We start from the raw sequence: 17227 nt of genomic DNA, 5'->3' as shown, positions 1-17227 counted from the left end.
TTTTCAGGATTATGTTGATCCCTGCAAAATCCCCAAGTCATAATTTTCCAGTGTTATTCCACTTTTTAATCACATTTCGTGAACATTCCCCCCGTAGCAGATGAAATGGACGGCTATCAACCACTATTCTGACACTTTCCTGACCCACTCATAAAGCTGACCAATACAAGTGTGCAAGTACTTAACCATTAAATTCTCCCATAATTAATACTGTCTCCTTGTAACAGCAATTTAGGTTACTGCATTTGATCAGCTATAAATTCAAACTGCATTAAAATGCTGGAAATATTAGTAATATGGATTTCTTGATGGAAATTATTGCTGATCACAAGTGGTTTGTTTTAATGACCAATGCACAGGTCATGTTGGCCACAAAACTGAGCACACAGGTCAGGTCTGTACACTTTTAATCTTGTGAAACAAGCAATTACAAATAGTTGCATCGATTTGTTAAAAAGCTTTAGGTGACATAAATTGTTTCCAGTTTATCTTATTGCTTAGTCTTATGAATGTCAGGGGTATCACTTTAATTTGGGTCACAGAATGATCAGGGTTACCATAGGAGTTGTGCAATCAAATATATGATTAGCTTGCTATCTTTAAAAAGCTTCCCGATGGAATCACCGTTTTGCCAGGTTGGCAAGTTGCTTGAAAAAATACTTCTGCATGTTATGCACAAATGTTCCAAAAATTTGTTTAGCAAATATTAGCACATGCTGTAATGGGATACAGAAGTAATTCTATACAACTTGCATTCCTCATTAAGTTGACCCCTCTTTAAAGCACACATGCTTTTTATTATTCTACGCCCAAGTAGAATATCCACATTTCAAGAATTTCCATCCAGCTCAAGATGTCTCTGGCACATGCACAGCTGAATAATTCAAAATGCTTAAGCCTAAGGAGAACAAACAACTCGAGACTTAACAGCTGCTGCATGTCTTATTGAAGATTCATTTAAATGGGATTTAAATTAATGTTGAAATTAATAGTGCTTTGTTGTTGTAATGAAAGGTTATTGAATTGTGTGTTTTGAAATAAAACGTCTGTTGCACTACATTTGTGCAATAATAATCGTTTCAAAGTACCGGTGATATTTTTTTCCCTTCTCAGTTTTACTCTCTGAATGTTAAATATATTACAGTAAAAGTACAGCCTAGAATACCAGGTGTAAAAACAGTAAATTCACTGGACGATCGCAATGAAAACAATATAGTCCATTTTTCCTGATCCTAAACAGACTACAAAGATCAAATTCTGCAAAGAATGAAGCAAACTGCAAAAAAAAGTGATTGGTTATGCATTACTAAAAGATGTTTGTACATTTAAATCGTGCTTTCTGTTTTATTGGCTTGGCAGAAGTTAACAATCCATCATCGAGTATATTAAATGTTTGTGTATGTTTTCTATTTTCCTTTGCTGAAAGATTAATTTACAATACTTCATACCCACAGTACAAAATACCTAATATATTAAGCAATATTTGTGAACTACCATTCATGCTTTCATTTGGAATTCCTCCGCTTGTTATTTTAAAATTAGCACGTAAAATAGCTAGCAACTCTATTAAAATTGTATGCATGATATTTGTTCTACTACCTATGTGACCGATGGTATCTTGTTTTCACAATGTGCACTGGCAAAACTCGAGTCGGTACACAACTGGTGTTATTATTAGATGGTTGCGTTTGTTTTAAAGGGGGATTCTTAAAAATATCAAAGTGCAAACATTGTATTGGAAAAATATCATTCATCAGGGTATTACATTTTGTAATTGTTGTCCAAAAATGTGATGTGGTAGATCTGCCTTGTTTCTTAAACACTGATTACACCAGGTGGCAAAGTTTGACATCTCAATGGAGCTCATAGTTTGTTCAATATAGTGAGACAAGAAGTCAGGCTGGAATATCTTTTTAGAAGGACTGATGTTTGTATCTGATCAAATAAAAGTCCAATCTGTAATTATTTCATCAAGTAGGACATTCAGAACTGTTTCACAATTACAATAATTACTGCACTTGAAAAACAACATTTTCAATTCCTTGCAAAAATCCATCTAAAGTGATTGCCTCTGACTTACCGATGTAAAATAACCAGTTGACTACTAGGTCTTAAACACATGACCTTCTTAGCATTTTCTCTTGAGAATTGGCAGCACTGTGCATATTGCTTTGTTTTTTGACTATGCTTTCTGCTAAAGTTCAATATTATGTATGCTCACTCTGTATACTTGTGTGTTTCTCTGTTTTGGTGTTATCTTTATCAACTGAACTACAAAAATCCCTAATAATAACAACTTGAGATTTTAAAGTTAACCAGTTAAGAGTTTGCTTTTTGGTGACCTGCTCACGTAAACATAATGAAGAGAATTATTTAAAAATGAACACCATATTGAACCTCCAGAGCATCAAGAACAATTAGATTGAGCTTTATATATATATATATATATATAAAATTAAAAAACTGTACATTACCAAACTTTAAGTTTATTTCAGAGCACTAAGTCTCACGAAGGGTCTCGACCCAAAACGTCCCATTCCTTCTATCCAGAGATGCTGCCTATCCCGCTGAGTTACTCCGGCATTGTGTCTATCTAAGTCGATTACCACTCCTTCGCAGGGTCCCTTTTAATAGACTATTGAAAAGATTGTGCTCAGAAATGAGCAAGGTGCTAACATTTGATTGTTCACACGAGTCGAAACACTTCACATACATCCTCACAACCCCATCCCCCCCCCCCCCCCCCCCCCCCCCCCCCCAAAAAAAAGTAAAAGCAATTGATTACAAATATCAAAGAAGGTCATGGTAGATGTACACAGGATGCTCCGAAATTTGACACAAGATTTTAAAGGACAGTCTATAAAATTGAGAATGGGCAGTGCTTGGTATGACAATATCTTATGAGTCTGAGGCAGGGTCTCAACCCGAAACATCACCTATTCCTCTTCTCCAGTGATGCTTTCTGACCCGCCGAGTTACTCCAGCTTTTTGTGCCTATCTTCGTATGACAATGCTGACCCATCCTGAGTTTCACCAGGGGAATATGATGAGAAAATTGGCCATTGACACATGGATATTTATGTAAAAATAACGTCATGACTAAACTGCTCAGATCGGGAGAGAGATTCTGCATTCTCAAATTGCAACCTGAATACAAAGATATTGCACCTTGAAACACAGCTGAAAATACTTGTCTTTTGTACTGACTGCTAAAATGATTGAAACTGAACTTCCCCATCAAAGGAACTAAGCAGCTGGCATTTTGATACAATTTACTGAAATGAAACACTACTTGGACCAGAACTATATAAAACTGCAGTTGCAAACCACAAGTTAAAAACAGGGTTCCTGATATAGAGGCACTTTCTGCGTTGTGTACATTATTATGTGTTAAGTGAATCACAATTGTGACACAATCATAATATTTAGTACAGTGTAGCATAGCTGGTGGCCTCTTCTCTAAATCTGCGCCAGGCCTTTTGAAGTGCAATCCATTTAGACAATAGGTGCAGGAGTAGGCCATTCGGCACTTCGAGCCAGCACCGCCATTCAATGTGATCATGGCTGATCATCCCCAATCAGTACCCTGTTCCTGCTTTCTCCTCATATCCCCTGACTCCGCTATCTTTAAGAGCCCTATCTATCCAGCTCTGTCTTGAAAGTATACAGAGAACCGGCCTCCACCACCCTCTGAGGCAGAGAATTCCACAGACTCACAACTCCCTGTGTGAAAAAGTGTTTCCTCGTCTCCGTTCTAAATGGCTTACCCCCTTATTCTTAAACTGTGGCCCCTGGTTCTGGACAGCCCCAACATCGGGAACATGTGTCCTGCCTCTAGCGTGTCCAAACCCTTAATAATCTTATATGTTTCAATAAGAAACCCTCTCATCCTTCTAAACACCAGATTATACAAGCCCAGCTGCTCCATTCTCTCAGCCCCAGTCCCATTCTCCAGGATGTTTTGCTCTCAAGTATTTATCCTCCATCTTAAATCTACAGCAGAATTATTTTCCTTATCTTATCCAAATCTAACAGACACTAACATCTGTCTCATGTCACCTCTGGTTCTTGTGTCAGACATCTCAAACTGTACCCTGCAGTTATCTAACCACTGTCTTGGGAAGAGTTTCTTTTAGTTTAGTCATTCAGAAAAAGTCTTCACAATTATGCCAGATTTACCAAGCCTTCTCTTGGCCCTCTCTGCTCCATTGACTGACTCTCCAGTCAATCAAACTTGGCTGGAAGCATTACAGTAAATGGGGAGGTGAAGGATTTGGACAAGGTGTCAGGGTGGCACGGTGGCGCAGCGGTAGAGACCTGGATTTGAGCCCGACTATGGGTGCTGTCTGCGTGGAGTTTGTACGTTCTCCCCGTGACCACAGGGATTTTCTCCGAGATCTTCGATTTCCTCCCACACTCCAAAGACCTACAGGTTTGTAGGTTAATTGACTTGGTATATGTGTAATTGTCCCTAGCGTGTGTAGAGCAGTGTTAATGTGCGGGGATCGCTGGTCGGCATGGGTCGAAGGACCGGTTTCCGCGCTGTATCTCCAATCTAAACTAAGGTACAAAAGATAAGTGTGATCTCAAACATAGGTTTTGGATAACCTCAAGACTTCTGTACCCAGTGCCTCAGCGTAGCCTAACATTTCATATGTTTTATTTAGCTATTATATCAGCTTGTCCTGCAATCTGCAAATATTTATGAACAAATACCTCTCCCACCCACCTTCAACCCTACCTGGAGAAAACTGGACCAGTCAGTCAAAAACAAATTCCCCCTCAATCAGGCTCTCCATCAGCCCAATGCATGTCTTATCAGCTGCTAACTCCATCCCCCACCCATCCTCCAGATTATTTCTTGTAAAAGGCTTTCCACCGTTGGTAACTTTAAATGCTTTGCTTTCAATAGATATTCATTCTAGTGTCCAACAGTGTCTTTGGTCCTCTGATAACTGTTAACAGGCATTAACATTTTGGAATCCACTTCCTGTTATTTGCAGGTAGACAAAAATGCTGGAGAAACTCAGCGGGCGAGGCAGAATCTATGGAGCGAAGGAAATAGGCAACATTTCGGGGTCAAAACCCTTCTTGATGTGGGGGGGGGGGGCGGGGGGGCAGGAAGAAGAATGGAAGTGGAGGAGCCAGTGGGCTGAGGGAGAGTTGAGAAGGGGTGGAGAAAGTAGGGACTATCTGAAATTAGAGAAGTCAATGTCCATACCGCTGGGGTGCAAACTGCCCGATTTTCGGTTTTCGATTTTCCAGCACCTGCAGTTCCTTCTTAAACATCATGTTATTTGCAAATTTGTTTTCACACTGTGTCCTTGCCTCTATCATTTTAATGCCCCCCATATAAACAGATACTCAGATTTTAATAAAGGCCATTTTTATTCATTATGGTTTCATCATGTAGAAATTACAGCGGAGATTATGGAGGGCACTGTATGTAAGCCCGACTAAGTCAGACTGGGATTTTGAAACAACTACTGTACTTGATGGGGTTGCTGCTGCTCCTGCGAACCACATCCTCAAAACAAGAATGTGATGAGTGGTCAAAAAACTCCCCTGCCAGGTATACATGTATATTTAGAAAAAATAAATGCAGAGAGAGAGAGCAGTGGTGTGTTGAGGTTATGATCCACAAATACCACAACACAAGCAATAATAGGCTCAATTGTCAGCTACACCTACTTAAGTTCCTATAGCTTTGAACGTATGTGCTACAGACCAAGTCTCCCACTACTGATCCAGTGGGTAGGCACACAATTCCATGGGTCAGGCAGCATCTCTGGAGAAAACGGATAGGTGACTTTTCGGGTCGGGTACTGATTCCAGTATTAAGTTGCTGTGTAATACCATAGGGTAAGGGGTGGGGGGGAGGCAATCATAATATCAGTAGCCTTATTAAAACATGATGATAACAGCTAGGGACCTGCACATTTAAATGACAAATGCAAATCTGCCCTGGGTTTTTTTTTAAGTCACACTTTCCCTCGCTTATCCTTAACATTTTATTCACATCAGAAAATAAATCGTCTCCTATGAATCTTTAAACCTGAAATACAAATTACTTCTCCCATCCACCCTTTCTCCTTAAATATCACCTTACATGGACCAATGCAAAGTGTAAAGCCTCATTCTCAAAGTTTAGTTTAGAGATACAGTGTGGAAACGGGCCCTTCGGCCCACCGAGTCCGCGCCGACCAGCGATCCCCGCACATTAACACTATCCCTCAAAACACGGGGGGCAATTTATATTTATACCAGGCCAATTAATCTGCAAAACTACGTCTTTGCAGTGTGGGAGGAAACCGGAGCTCCCAGAGGAAATCCATAAAGGTCACAGGGAAAATGTACAAACTCCGTACAGACAGCACCCGTAGTCAGGATCGAACCCGGGTCTTTGGTGCTGTAAGGCAGCAACTCTACCGCTACGCCACAATGTTGCCCTCGTTGTTTTCATTAGATTCATTTCATTGTGCAATGGCCTTCAATTTAGGCCAGTTCTTCTTTTGCATTCCTAAGGCTGGAAATGCGACTTCCAGCATTCATCGTGGAGAATCAATGGGCAGTCGTTTGAAGCCCTAATTGTGGAATTTTGTGAATGAGTTAGCAGCAGAAAAAAAAAAAGTAGGGAAGAGCAGAAAATGTAATGAAAGTGCAGCACCACACATCTATCCAGCGACCTAATTACCCTTGTAAAGTTTAGGGCAAAGATTTTAACACCACAGAGCAAAACAAGATGGCGCCCAACCCAGGGAAATACTTGCGTGCCAACCACAGAAGATGATGTCCAATCACATATTACAATCGCTCCACACTTTTAAATATCTACTCCTACAGCAGCATTTCTTTAACTATGCTTTACCTTGCAATAAACGTTATTCCCTTACCATGTCAATACACTGTCAATGGCTGATTGTAATCATGTATTGTCTTTCTGGTAGGCACGCAGCAAAAGCTCTTCACTGTACCCCGGTATGCGTGACAATAAACCAAACTGAGGCTTCTGAAAGGTGCTGGCGAACTCATTGAGCCAGGTAGCATATGGGGAGGGAATTAACAGGTCGGGACCCTTCAGCAAACTGATTGATCAATTTCCTTCCCCAGATGCTGACTGACTTGCTGACTTCCTCCAGAACTATACGTTTTGCTCAGGATTCCAGCGTCTGGAGTCTCTTGTGTCTCCATTTTAACATCACTGGCTGCGTTAAGAGTACATTGTGTACCTCCTAATGGGGGGACCTCATTGAAACGTACAGAATAGTAAACGGCTTGGGTAGCTTGAACGTGAAGATGACGTTTCCACGAGTGGGAGAGTCTAGGACCAGGGGTCATAGCCTCAGAATTAAAGGACGTTCTTTTAGGAAGGAGATGAGGAGCAAATTCTTTAGTCCGACGGTGGTGAATCTGTGGAATTCTTTTCCACAGAAGGCCGTGGAGGCTAAGTCAGTGGGTACTTTTAAGGCAGAGATACATTCTTGATTAGTACAGGTGTCAGAGGTTATGGGGAGAAGGCAGGAAAATGGGGTTAGGAGGGATAGATCAGCCTTGATTGAATGAGACTAGACTTGATGGGCCGAATGGCCTAATTCTACTATCACTTATGATTACACTGTTTCATCGTGTGACATCATTGTATAGAGGCAGCAAAACGCTGTCCCTCATTTTTTCCCCACCGCTTGCATTATTCATTTTGCACTTGCGCGCAAGCAAGGACGATTCTTTGAATGACATGATCTCTTTATTTAGTGGGTGAGAATTTCAGTAATTTCACAACTGTTCCTCGTCAGCATCATTAGAGCAATTCTATTTTTAACCGCCTCGTGTACTGGCTTAAACTTTCTCAGGGTTTATGTTACTTCCCGCAGTGGCCAGACAACCACAAACATTCACTTGTTCACTTGTGCCATCATCCGCGAGGATCTCTACCCTGCTTGCCAGAATTCATAAGGGCGGCACGGTGGCGCAGCAGTAGAGTTGCTGCCTAATAAGCGCTTACAGGACCAGTGACCCGGGTTCGATCCTGACTACGGATGCTTATCTGTACATTCTGTCTGTTACCACGTGGTTTTCTCAGACATCTTCAGTCTCCTCCCGCATTCCAAAGACGTACAGGCTTGTAGGTCAATTGGCTTGGTATAAGTGTAAATTGCTATCCTAGTGTGTTAATGTGCGGTGATTGCTGGTCGGTGCAGACTCGGTGTGCCAAAGGGCCTGTTTCCCCGCTGTATATCTTAACTAAAGTAAACTAAATCAAATAGCAAACGTGGGACCTGCATCAATTCTGCATTCACTGACTTTTATTCGCTGATCTTATAGAGGTGTATAAAATCATGAGAGGAATAGATTGGGTAGATGCACAGAGTCTCTTGACCAGAGTTTGTGAATCAAGGACAAGAAGACATAGGTTTAAGGTGGAGAAATGATTTAATAGGAATTGGAGGGGTACCTTTTCCACACAAAGGGCGGTGGGTGTATGGATCAAGCTGCCAGAGGTAGTTGAGGCAGCGACTATCCCAACATTTTATGAAACAGTTAGACAGGTGCATGGATAGGACATGTTTGGAAGGATATGGGTCAAATGCAGGCAGGTGGGACGAGTATAGCTGGGACATGTTGGTTGGTGTGGGGAGGGTGGGCCAAAGGGCCTGTTTCCACGCTGTGTCACACAAGCCCATCACCGCCTCTACTTACTGAGAAGATTGTGGAGATTCGGTATGTCAGAGAGGATTCTCTTAAACCTCTGCAGGTGTACGGTAGAGAGCATATTGACCTGTTGCATCACGGCCTGGTTCGGCAACTTTTGAATTGAATTGAATTGAATGCCTTTATTGTCATTCAGACCTTACGGTCTGAACAACATTTCGTGCCTGCGGTCATACATACAATCATACAATAATAACAACAATAAACACAAATTAACATCCACCACAGTGAGTCCTCCAAGCACCTCACTGTGGTGGAGGCAAAAATCTTAGGGCTGCAGTCTCTTCCCTCCTCTTCTCCCTCTGCGCTGAGGCGATTCCCCACCGGGCGATGGCACAAACAGTCCCGCGGCTCACCGAACCCCGCAACGGGCCGGCTCAAACACCGCGGCCCGGGGTGGTCGAAGCTGCCGCCCTCCAGTCCAGCGTACGCAGCCACTGTCCCGCAGCTGAATCCAGGACTCAGGTCACCGCTGCCAGAACGCCGTCCCAGCCACCGGAGCACCGTTCCAGCCCCGAGCCGGATCGCCCTCACGTGAGTGCTGCTCCTCCCTCGAGCTGGGCCACTCCGACGGGAGTGCCGTTCCTCCCTCGGGCTGGGCCACTCCGACGGGAGTGCCGTTCCTCCCTCGGGCTGGGCCAATCCGACGGGAGTGCCGTTCCTCCCTCGGGCTGGGCCACTCCGACGGGAGTGCCGTTCCTCCCTCGGGCTGGGCCACTCCGACGGGAGTGCCGTTCCTCCCTCGGGCTGGGCCACTCCGACGGGAGTGCCACAGCCCCTCACGGGAGAGTCTCGGCCCCTCGCCAGGCCGTCCTCACGGGAGCGCAGTTCCAGCCCCGAGCTGGGCCGCCCTCACGGGAGCGAACCCAGGGCGAGTCCTGACAGGCTGCCTCCGGAGTCCCGAGGTCGCCAGCTCCGCCATTAGGCCTCAGCGCAGACGGAGGCAGAGAGGGGGGATACGACGAAAAAGTCGTATTCCCCCCAAGGGAGAGACAGCAAACCCCGTTTCAAACCCCCCCCCACCCACATAAACACAACCTAAAAACCAAAAACACAACTAGACAAAACGAAAAAAAACAACACAAAAAAGTAAAAACAAACGGACTGCAGGCGAGCCGCAGCCGTTCCCAGCGCCGCCACTTCCGTCCAACTTGAACGCCTAGGAGCGAAGAGGACTGCAAAAAGTTGTGAACACTGCCCAGTCCATCACGGGTTCTGCCCTCCCCACCATCGAAGGGATTTACCGAAGGCGCTGGCTCAAAAAGGCAGCCAGTATCATCAGTGACCCGCACCACCCTGGCCACACCCTCATTTCACCCCGGCCATCGGGAAGGTGGTACAGGAGTCTGAAATCTGTAACGTCCAGGTTCAGAAACAGCTTCTCTCCTGCAGCCACTAGACTATTAAACACGACAACCTCCAAATAAGCTCTGAACTATGTGTATGGGTGGGTATGTGTTCATACACACACGCTGAACTTTTTTTTCTCGTTAATTATATTGTTTGCAGTGTACTGTATTGACATATTCTGTTGTGCTGCTGCAAGTAAGAATTGCATTGTTCTATCTGGGCCACATGACAATAAAACACCCTTGACTCTCGACTTAGCCACAAGCGACACCTTTAATAACGCAGCCCAAAGCAGGGTTGGAATGTGAAGACCTTGCACAGTCTGCTTAGCTCAAACAGTGAAGTAAAACAAACTGTTACACGCACATCAATTATTAATCACTATCGGCACTTCGATGTCTCGCGAGCATGAATGGGCTTGTGTTCTGCAAGTCGCGGTTTACCTGCAAAAAAACTTTTTATTAAATCGTCTTTCCACTCCCACAGTCTTGTGTGTTGATGCTTGCTGGGATTCTACTCTTCAAGCGCTTTTAGCTGTCAAGAACTGTGCCTTGATATTGTTCTTCAATTGAAGGAATACATGATAAGTGTCAGCTGGCTGTTCAATCATGTTGGTTAATTCAGAATCTTCCCAGTGGCTCTATGCCTTCTGATCTATCACTCAGTAGCCCACTGGGAACTGTGTGTTTACTTAGATATCATGGGAGAGATGTAACCAAAATGCTAATATCCAGAAGAGCAAATGCTCTAATTTACAGATAATTTACAGAGGACATAGGTTTAAGGTGGGGACATAGGTGGAGGGGAAAAGATTTAATAGGAATCTGAGGGGGAACGTTTCTGCACAAAGGGTGGTGGGTGAATGGAACGAACTGCCAGAGGAGGTAGGAGACACGTATGTTCACGTTATAGCAGTAGAATTCAGCTATTCGGCCCATCGAGTCTATCCCGCCATTCAATGATGGCTGATCTATATTTCCCTCTCATCTCCTTTCTCCTGCCTCCCCCCCCCCCCCACCCCCCAAAGACCTCTGACACCTGTACGAATCAAGAATCTTTGTGTGAAAAAGTTACCCCTAGGGTTCCTATTAAATCTCTCCCCCCTCACCTTCAACCGATGTCCTCTGGTTCTTGATTCCCCTACTCTGGGCAAGAGACTTTGTGCATCTACCCGATCTAGTCCTCTCATGATTTTGTCCACCTATATAAGATCACACCTCAACCTCCCATGCTTCAAGGATTAGTCCTAGCCTGTACAAACTCTCCCTATAGCTCAGGCCCTCGAGTCCTGGCAACATCCTTGTGAAAGTCCTGGCAACATCTTCCTATCTGAAGGATAAATATTCTAATTCTTAGAAACATAGAAAGGTGCAGGTTGCCATTCGGCCCTTTGAGCCAGCACCACCATTCAATATGATCATGGCTAATCATCCAAAATCAGTACCCCATTCTGGCTTTTTCCCCGTATCCCTTGATTACCTGAGCCCTAAGAGTTAAATCCAAATCTCTCTTGAAAACATCCAGTGAATTGGCCTCTACTGTCTTCTGTGGCAGAGAATTCCACAGATTCACAACTCTCTGGGTGAAAACGTTTTTCCTCATCTCAGTCCTTAATGGCCTACCCCTTATTCTTAAACTGACCCCTGGTTCTGGACTCCCCCAACATCGGGAACATTTTTCCTGCATCTAGCCTGACCAATCCTCTAAGAATTTTATATGTTTCTATACGATTCCCTCTCATCCTTCTAAATTGCAGTGAATACAAGCCCAGTCAACCCATTCCTTTATCATACATCAGTCCTGCCATCCCAGGAATTAACCTGGTGAACCTACGCTGCACTCCCTCATTTGCAATAATGTCCTTCCTCAAATTAGATCAAAATTGCACACAATACTCCAGGTGCGGTCTCACCAAGGCCCTTAGGAGCCCCAAGGCAGTAGGACCTCCTTGCTCCTAAACTCAAATCCTCTTGCAATGAAGGCCAGCATGCCATTGGCTTTCTTCACTGCCTGCTGTACCTGCATGCTTACTTTCAGGGTCTGATGTACAAGCACACCCAGGTCTTTTGCACCTGCCCTTTTCTTAATCTGACACCATTCAGATAATAATCTGCCTTCCTGTTCTTGCCAACAAAGTTGATAATCTCACAATTATCCACATTATACTGCATCTGCCATGCATCTGCCGACTCGCCAAACCTATCCAAGTTACTCTGCAGCCTCATAGCATCCTCCTCGCAGCTCACACAGCCACCCATCTTTGTGTCATCCGCAAACTTAGAGATGTTACGTTTCATATATAACATCTGCACTGGATTGAATATTTTTGTTCTAGGAATTGACTATTCTAGATGATTCATTAAACCTGGTGAAACTGATTTAAGGATATCAATGGAAGCATTCTAGATCCTAAATTTCCCAATGTGCTACCAGGATGTACAGCTAGGAATGCAGGGAAATCAAGGCACATGGAGGGAAATCAATGGATATTTTTAAGGCAGATAGATTGATTCTTGATTCCAATGGGTGACAGGGGTGATGGAGAGAAGGCAGGAGAATGGGGTTAGGAGCGAGCGATAGATCAGCCATGATTGAATGGCAGAGTAGACTTGATGGGTCGAACGAACTAATTCTGCTCCTATCATTTATGAACAGGTATTTTGGTGCCATCTGAAAACTCACAAATCATGTCATAGAAACATAGAAACATAGAAAATAGGTGCAGGAGTAGGCCATTCGGCCCTTCGAGCCTGCACCGCCATTTAATATGATCATGGCTGATCATCCAACTCAGTATCCTGTACCTGCCTTCTCGCCATACCCCATGATCCCTTTAGCCACAAGGGCCACATCCAACTCCCTCTTAAATATAGCCAATGAACTGGCCTCAACTACCTTCTGTGGCAGAGAATTCCACAGATTCACCACTCTCTGTGTGAAAAATGTTTTTCTCATCTCGGTCCTAAAAGACTTCCCCCTAATCCTTAAACTGTGACCCCTTGTTCTGGACTTCCCCAACATCGGGAACAACTTCCTGCATCTAGCCTGTCCAACCCCTTAAGAATTTTGTAAGTTTCAATAAGATCCCCCCCTCAATCTTCTAAATTCTAGCGTGTACAAGCCGAGTCTATCCAGTCTTTCTTCATACGAAAGTCCTGCCATCCCAAGTCCTGCCATCAGTCTGGTGAACCTTCTCTGTACTCCCTCTATGGCAAGAATGTATTTCCTCAGATTAAGAGACCAAAACTGTATGCAATACTCCAGGTGTGGTCTCACCAAGACCCTGTACAACTGCAGTAGAACCTCCCTACTCTTATACTCAAATCCTTTTGCTATGAATGCTAACATACCATTCGCTTTCTTCACCTGCATGCCTACTTTCAATGACTGGTGTACCATGACACCCAGGTCTCGCTGCATCTCCCCTTTTCCTAATCGGCCACCATTCAGATAATAGTCTACTTTCCTCTTTTTGCCACCAAAGTGGATAACCTCACATTTATCCACATTATACTGCATCTGCCATGCATTTGCCCACTCACCCAGCCTATCCAAGTCACCTTGCAGCCTCCTAGCGTACTCCTCACAGCTAACACTGCACCCCAGCTTAGTGTCATCCGCAAACTTGGAGATGTTGCATTCAATTCCCTCATCCAGATCATTAATATATATTGTAAATAGCTGGGGTCCCAGCACTGAGCCTTGCGGTACCCCACTAGTCACTGCCTGCCATTGTGAAAAGGACCCGTTTACTCCTACTCTTTGCTTCCTGTCTGCCAGCTAGTTCTCTATCCACATCAATACTGAACCCCCAATACCGTGTGTTTTAAGTTTGCATACTAATCTCTTATGTGGGACCTTGTCGAAAGCCTTCTGTCACCTACCTTCTCATCCCTTTTGTGAATACAGCTATGTATATATGACAAACGATAGTGGACCTAGCACTGACCCCTATGTACACCCCTGGTCACAGGACTCCAATCTGAATAACACCTCCACTACCACCGTCTGACTCCTTCCACCACCCCAATTTTCTATTCAATTGGCTAGCTGGGCCAGTCACGGTGGCGCAGCGGTAGAGTTGCTGCCTTACAGAAAAATGCAGCGCCTGAGACCCAGGTTCGATCCCGACTATGGGCGCTGTCTGTACGGGGTTCGTACGTTCTCCCTGTGACCTGCATGGGTTTTCTCCGAGATCTTCGGTTTCCTCCCACATTCCAAAGACGTACAGGTTTGCAGGTTAGTTGGCTTGTCCAATTGGCTTGATAAATGTAAAAAATTGTCCAATGTAAAATTGTCCAACTTCCAGTGTCGTCCCTGGTGGATTCTTCGGAAGGTACAAGGTACAAGCTCACCCTGGATCCCATATGATCACACCTTCGGGACCAGTCTACTTTATCACAATCATGCAGATAATAACATCCAACGGAAATATAAACCAAAGTGATTGGCATTTATATGCTGTCCAACTGTGCATGAAAGATATACAGAAATGAGGCTTCTAGTCCTGCTGTTTTTTCCAACTCAAATATAATCTGTAACTTCAGTCCAGCTTCAATAAACTCTTAACAAGAAAAATGCAACCTGTTGACTCTACTCACAATCTTGCACACAGTGTGCCTTAGGGAGTAGTCGTGCCTCGTGTTTGAAAATGTAAACTTCCACATAGTCGGAGAAACCCACTGGAAATTCCTCGGCTTCCAAGAAGCTCGTACCAGGTCAACCCACCGGCCGATTTACCTTTGGAGATGGCTCTTTGGAGCACGTCAAGTGCCAAGGAGCGCTATGCAACATAGCTCTCATGTAAAAGTCATGCTCTTGGCAAGGCAAGCCAAGCCTCAGATGGAACCAACCCAGAGCACGAGATGCACAGGAGCCAGGCTGAAACTGTTGCGGAGATAGTTCGTGCCAGAAAATTGTTTTCTGGAATTTCAGAAATTGGCACCAATCATTCCTGCATGTCAGATCTGAGCAAAAACACATCTCAGGTGTTTACGATACGATAGAACTTTATTTATCCTAGGAGGAAATTGATCTGCCAACAATCATAAAATCAATTGTTTGTTGAGATGACTACAACTAGTTTCATATGTGGGTACACTGATTTTTTCCATAGGATCTTTCAACCAAATCTTATAATCACTCACCAGCATCCAAATAAATGAACAGAAGAGTAGAAACAATGAACTGCAGATTGGTTTATAAAAGACACATACACAATAGACAATAGGTGCTGGAGTAGGCCATTCGGCCCTTCGTGCCAGCACCGCCATTCAATGTGATCATGGCTGATCATCCACAATCAGTACTCAGTTCCTCAGTTCCTGCCTTCTCTCCATATCCCTTAACTCCGCTATCCCTAAGAGCAGTAGGAATAGTGCTGGAGTAACTCAGCAGGTGAGGCAGCATCTCTGGAAGACATGGATAGATGATGTTATGGGTCAGGACCCTTCTTCAATCTGAAGAAGAGTCCCGACCCAAAACATCACCTATCTTCGCTTTCCAGAGATGCTGACTGACCCGCTGAGTTACTCCAGCACTATGTGTCTTGCCCAAATAAAGGAGTTCATTGTTCGGTTTCCAGTGCCTATGGCAATTAAACATTCTTAACTCGAGTTATTGTTACAAGTAGCAAGAACGGGTGTCCTGGCGTGGAAAACTTCATCTTGAGAACAGATGTGACAAGAGAAAAGAGAAAAGCTGAGAGAAAGGGAAGGTGCCCTTGAAAGAAATAAGGCGGATAGAAATGTAGACGAGGATGCTGGATCTCCGTAACTCTGTCCCCAAGATGGAGACAGAGATACAGAGAAGGGAGCGGGATGTCAGAAGGTGAATTTAAAGGCAAGATGGAAGGTGATAAAATGGGCAAGCACAAGGTGATAAAATGGGCAAGTTCTGCACGAGTGTAGGAGGCAGCACCAAGTTGGGGAACGAGTTGGGGAGGGGTACCAGAGTCAGTTTGGAACAAAGAATGCTCCTGTAGCCAAAGAAGACAAGCTTAAACTGGGGCCAATGCAAGTGCCAATGGCTACTCCTATGATTTGGAGCAAAGGGAGAGGAATCAAAGGAAAAGATGTTCAGGGTAAGAACAAGTTCAACCAGACAGAAAGGGGAAGGCAGTTGGTTGGATTTTTGTTCCAGAAAAAGGTAGAATTCTTTCGGACCTTCCTGAGCGAGGGTGTTGAGGTGATTGGAGGAGGACTGGGGAGGAGGAATTGTGTTGCATATTGCAAGTTGAAATCACAGGTCTAGTTAAAAGCTAGAAGATTGCACTTTTCCCAGGAATCCACTCCTCCCGCAGATCTAACCAAGACAAGAGGCCTGTTTCTATTCTGCTGTACAGGTAAACTGAGACAAAACACAGGTAGGGCCACCATCAGAGCCCAGTTCCACTGGAATACCGACCTATCAACACAAAATGCCGGTTCCCATCAGCAACTGTAGCCATCACAGCCGGCTGATGCCGCAACCTCCCAACAGAACATTTTGCTTGGAACGCTTACAACCCAGCTGTAGGAATATTGAGTTCTCTAATTTCAAGTAACCCTTGCATTCCCTCTCTCTCCGCCCCTCCCCTGCCCTAGTCGCCCTGCTAGTTCCACTGCTCACATACATATCTCCCTTCACAATCACAGCCGACAATGGAACCTTTTCATACCTCTAGTTTCCCTCTGCCCCTGACTCTCAGTCTGAAGATGGGTCTCGACCCAACCTAAAACGTCACCTATTTATCTCCCAAGTTCCTGCCTGACCCGCTGAGTTGCTCCATCATTTTGTGTCCATCTTCAGAACAATATGTGGTAAACCATATATTTTTATATAGATACAAAAACAAAAATGTTTTATTTTGTTGAAGACTTGGGGAAAATAGAAGCTAGACGTAAATTTGAAAATAATTCATATCCCGGTGTAAAAGGAGCCAGCTAAAATGGTGAAAGAAATCGCATGCCAAAGAATGATAAGTCCGCTTTTGTTTAAACAATATTGATGACGGATGATGTGGGCACACATAGAAAGAGAATAAAAAGAGAATATCATCTGACAGGCCAGAGCTACGCATTCTTAAAAACAAGCATCTTGGAAAAACTCATGCCATGGAATTTGCTGTCTTTGGATCATTCCCACGGTATGTGGAAAACATCACTGGGAAAATTGGACCATTATACCT

At 44.2% G+C, this 17227-nt stretch overlaps 1 long non-coding RNA gene across 1 annotated transcript; it reads right to left on the bottom strand.

The window, feature by feature from the left end:
- Positions 1-104: 104 nt before the first annotated feature.
- LOC116983106 lies at positions 105-5327 on the bottom strand. The gene is made up of 3 exons (XR_004414609.1): positions 5316-5327; positions 2095-2101; positions 105-214 (listed from the first exon to the last, which is right to left on the bottom strand). It is a non-coding gene; the product is annotated as an uncharacterized LOC116983106 (long non-coding RNA).
- Between the last annotated feature and the right edge of the window lie 11900 nt (positions 5328-17227).

The sequence above is a fragment of the Amblyraja radiata genome, chromosome 18 (genome assembly GCF_010909765.2).
Source record: "Amblyraja radiata isolate CabotCenter1 chromosome 18, sAmbRad1.1.pri, whole genome shotgun sequence".
Taxonomy (NCBI): domain Eukaryota; kingdom Metazoa; phylum Chordata; class Chondrichthyes; order Rajiformes; family Rajidae; genus Amblyraja; species Amblyraja radiata.
The sequence above is the reverse complement of the archived record's forward strand: the minus strand, read 5'-3'. Positions and strand labels throughout refer to the sequence as shown.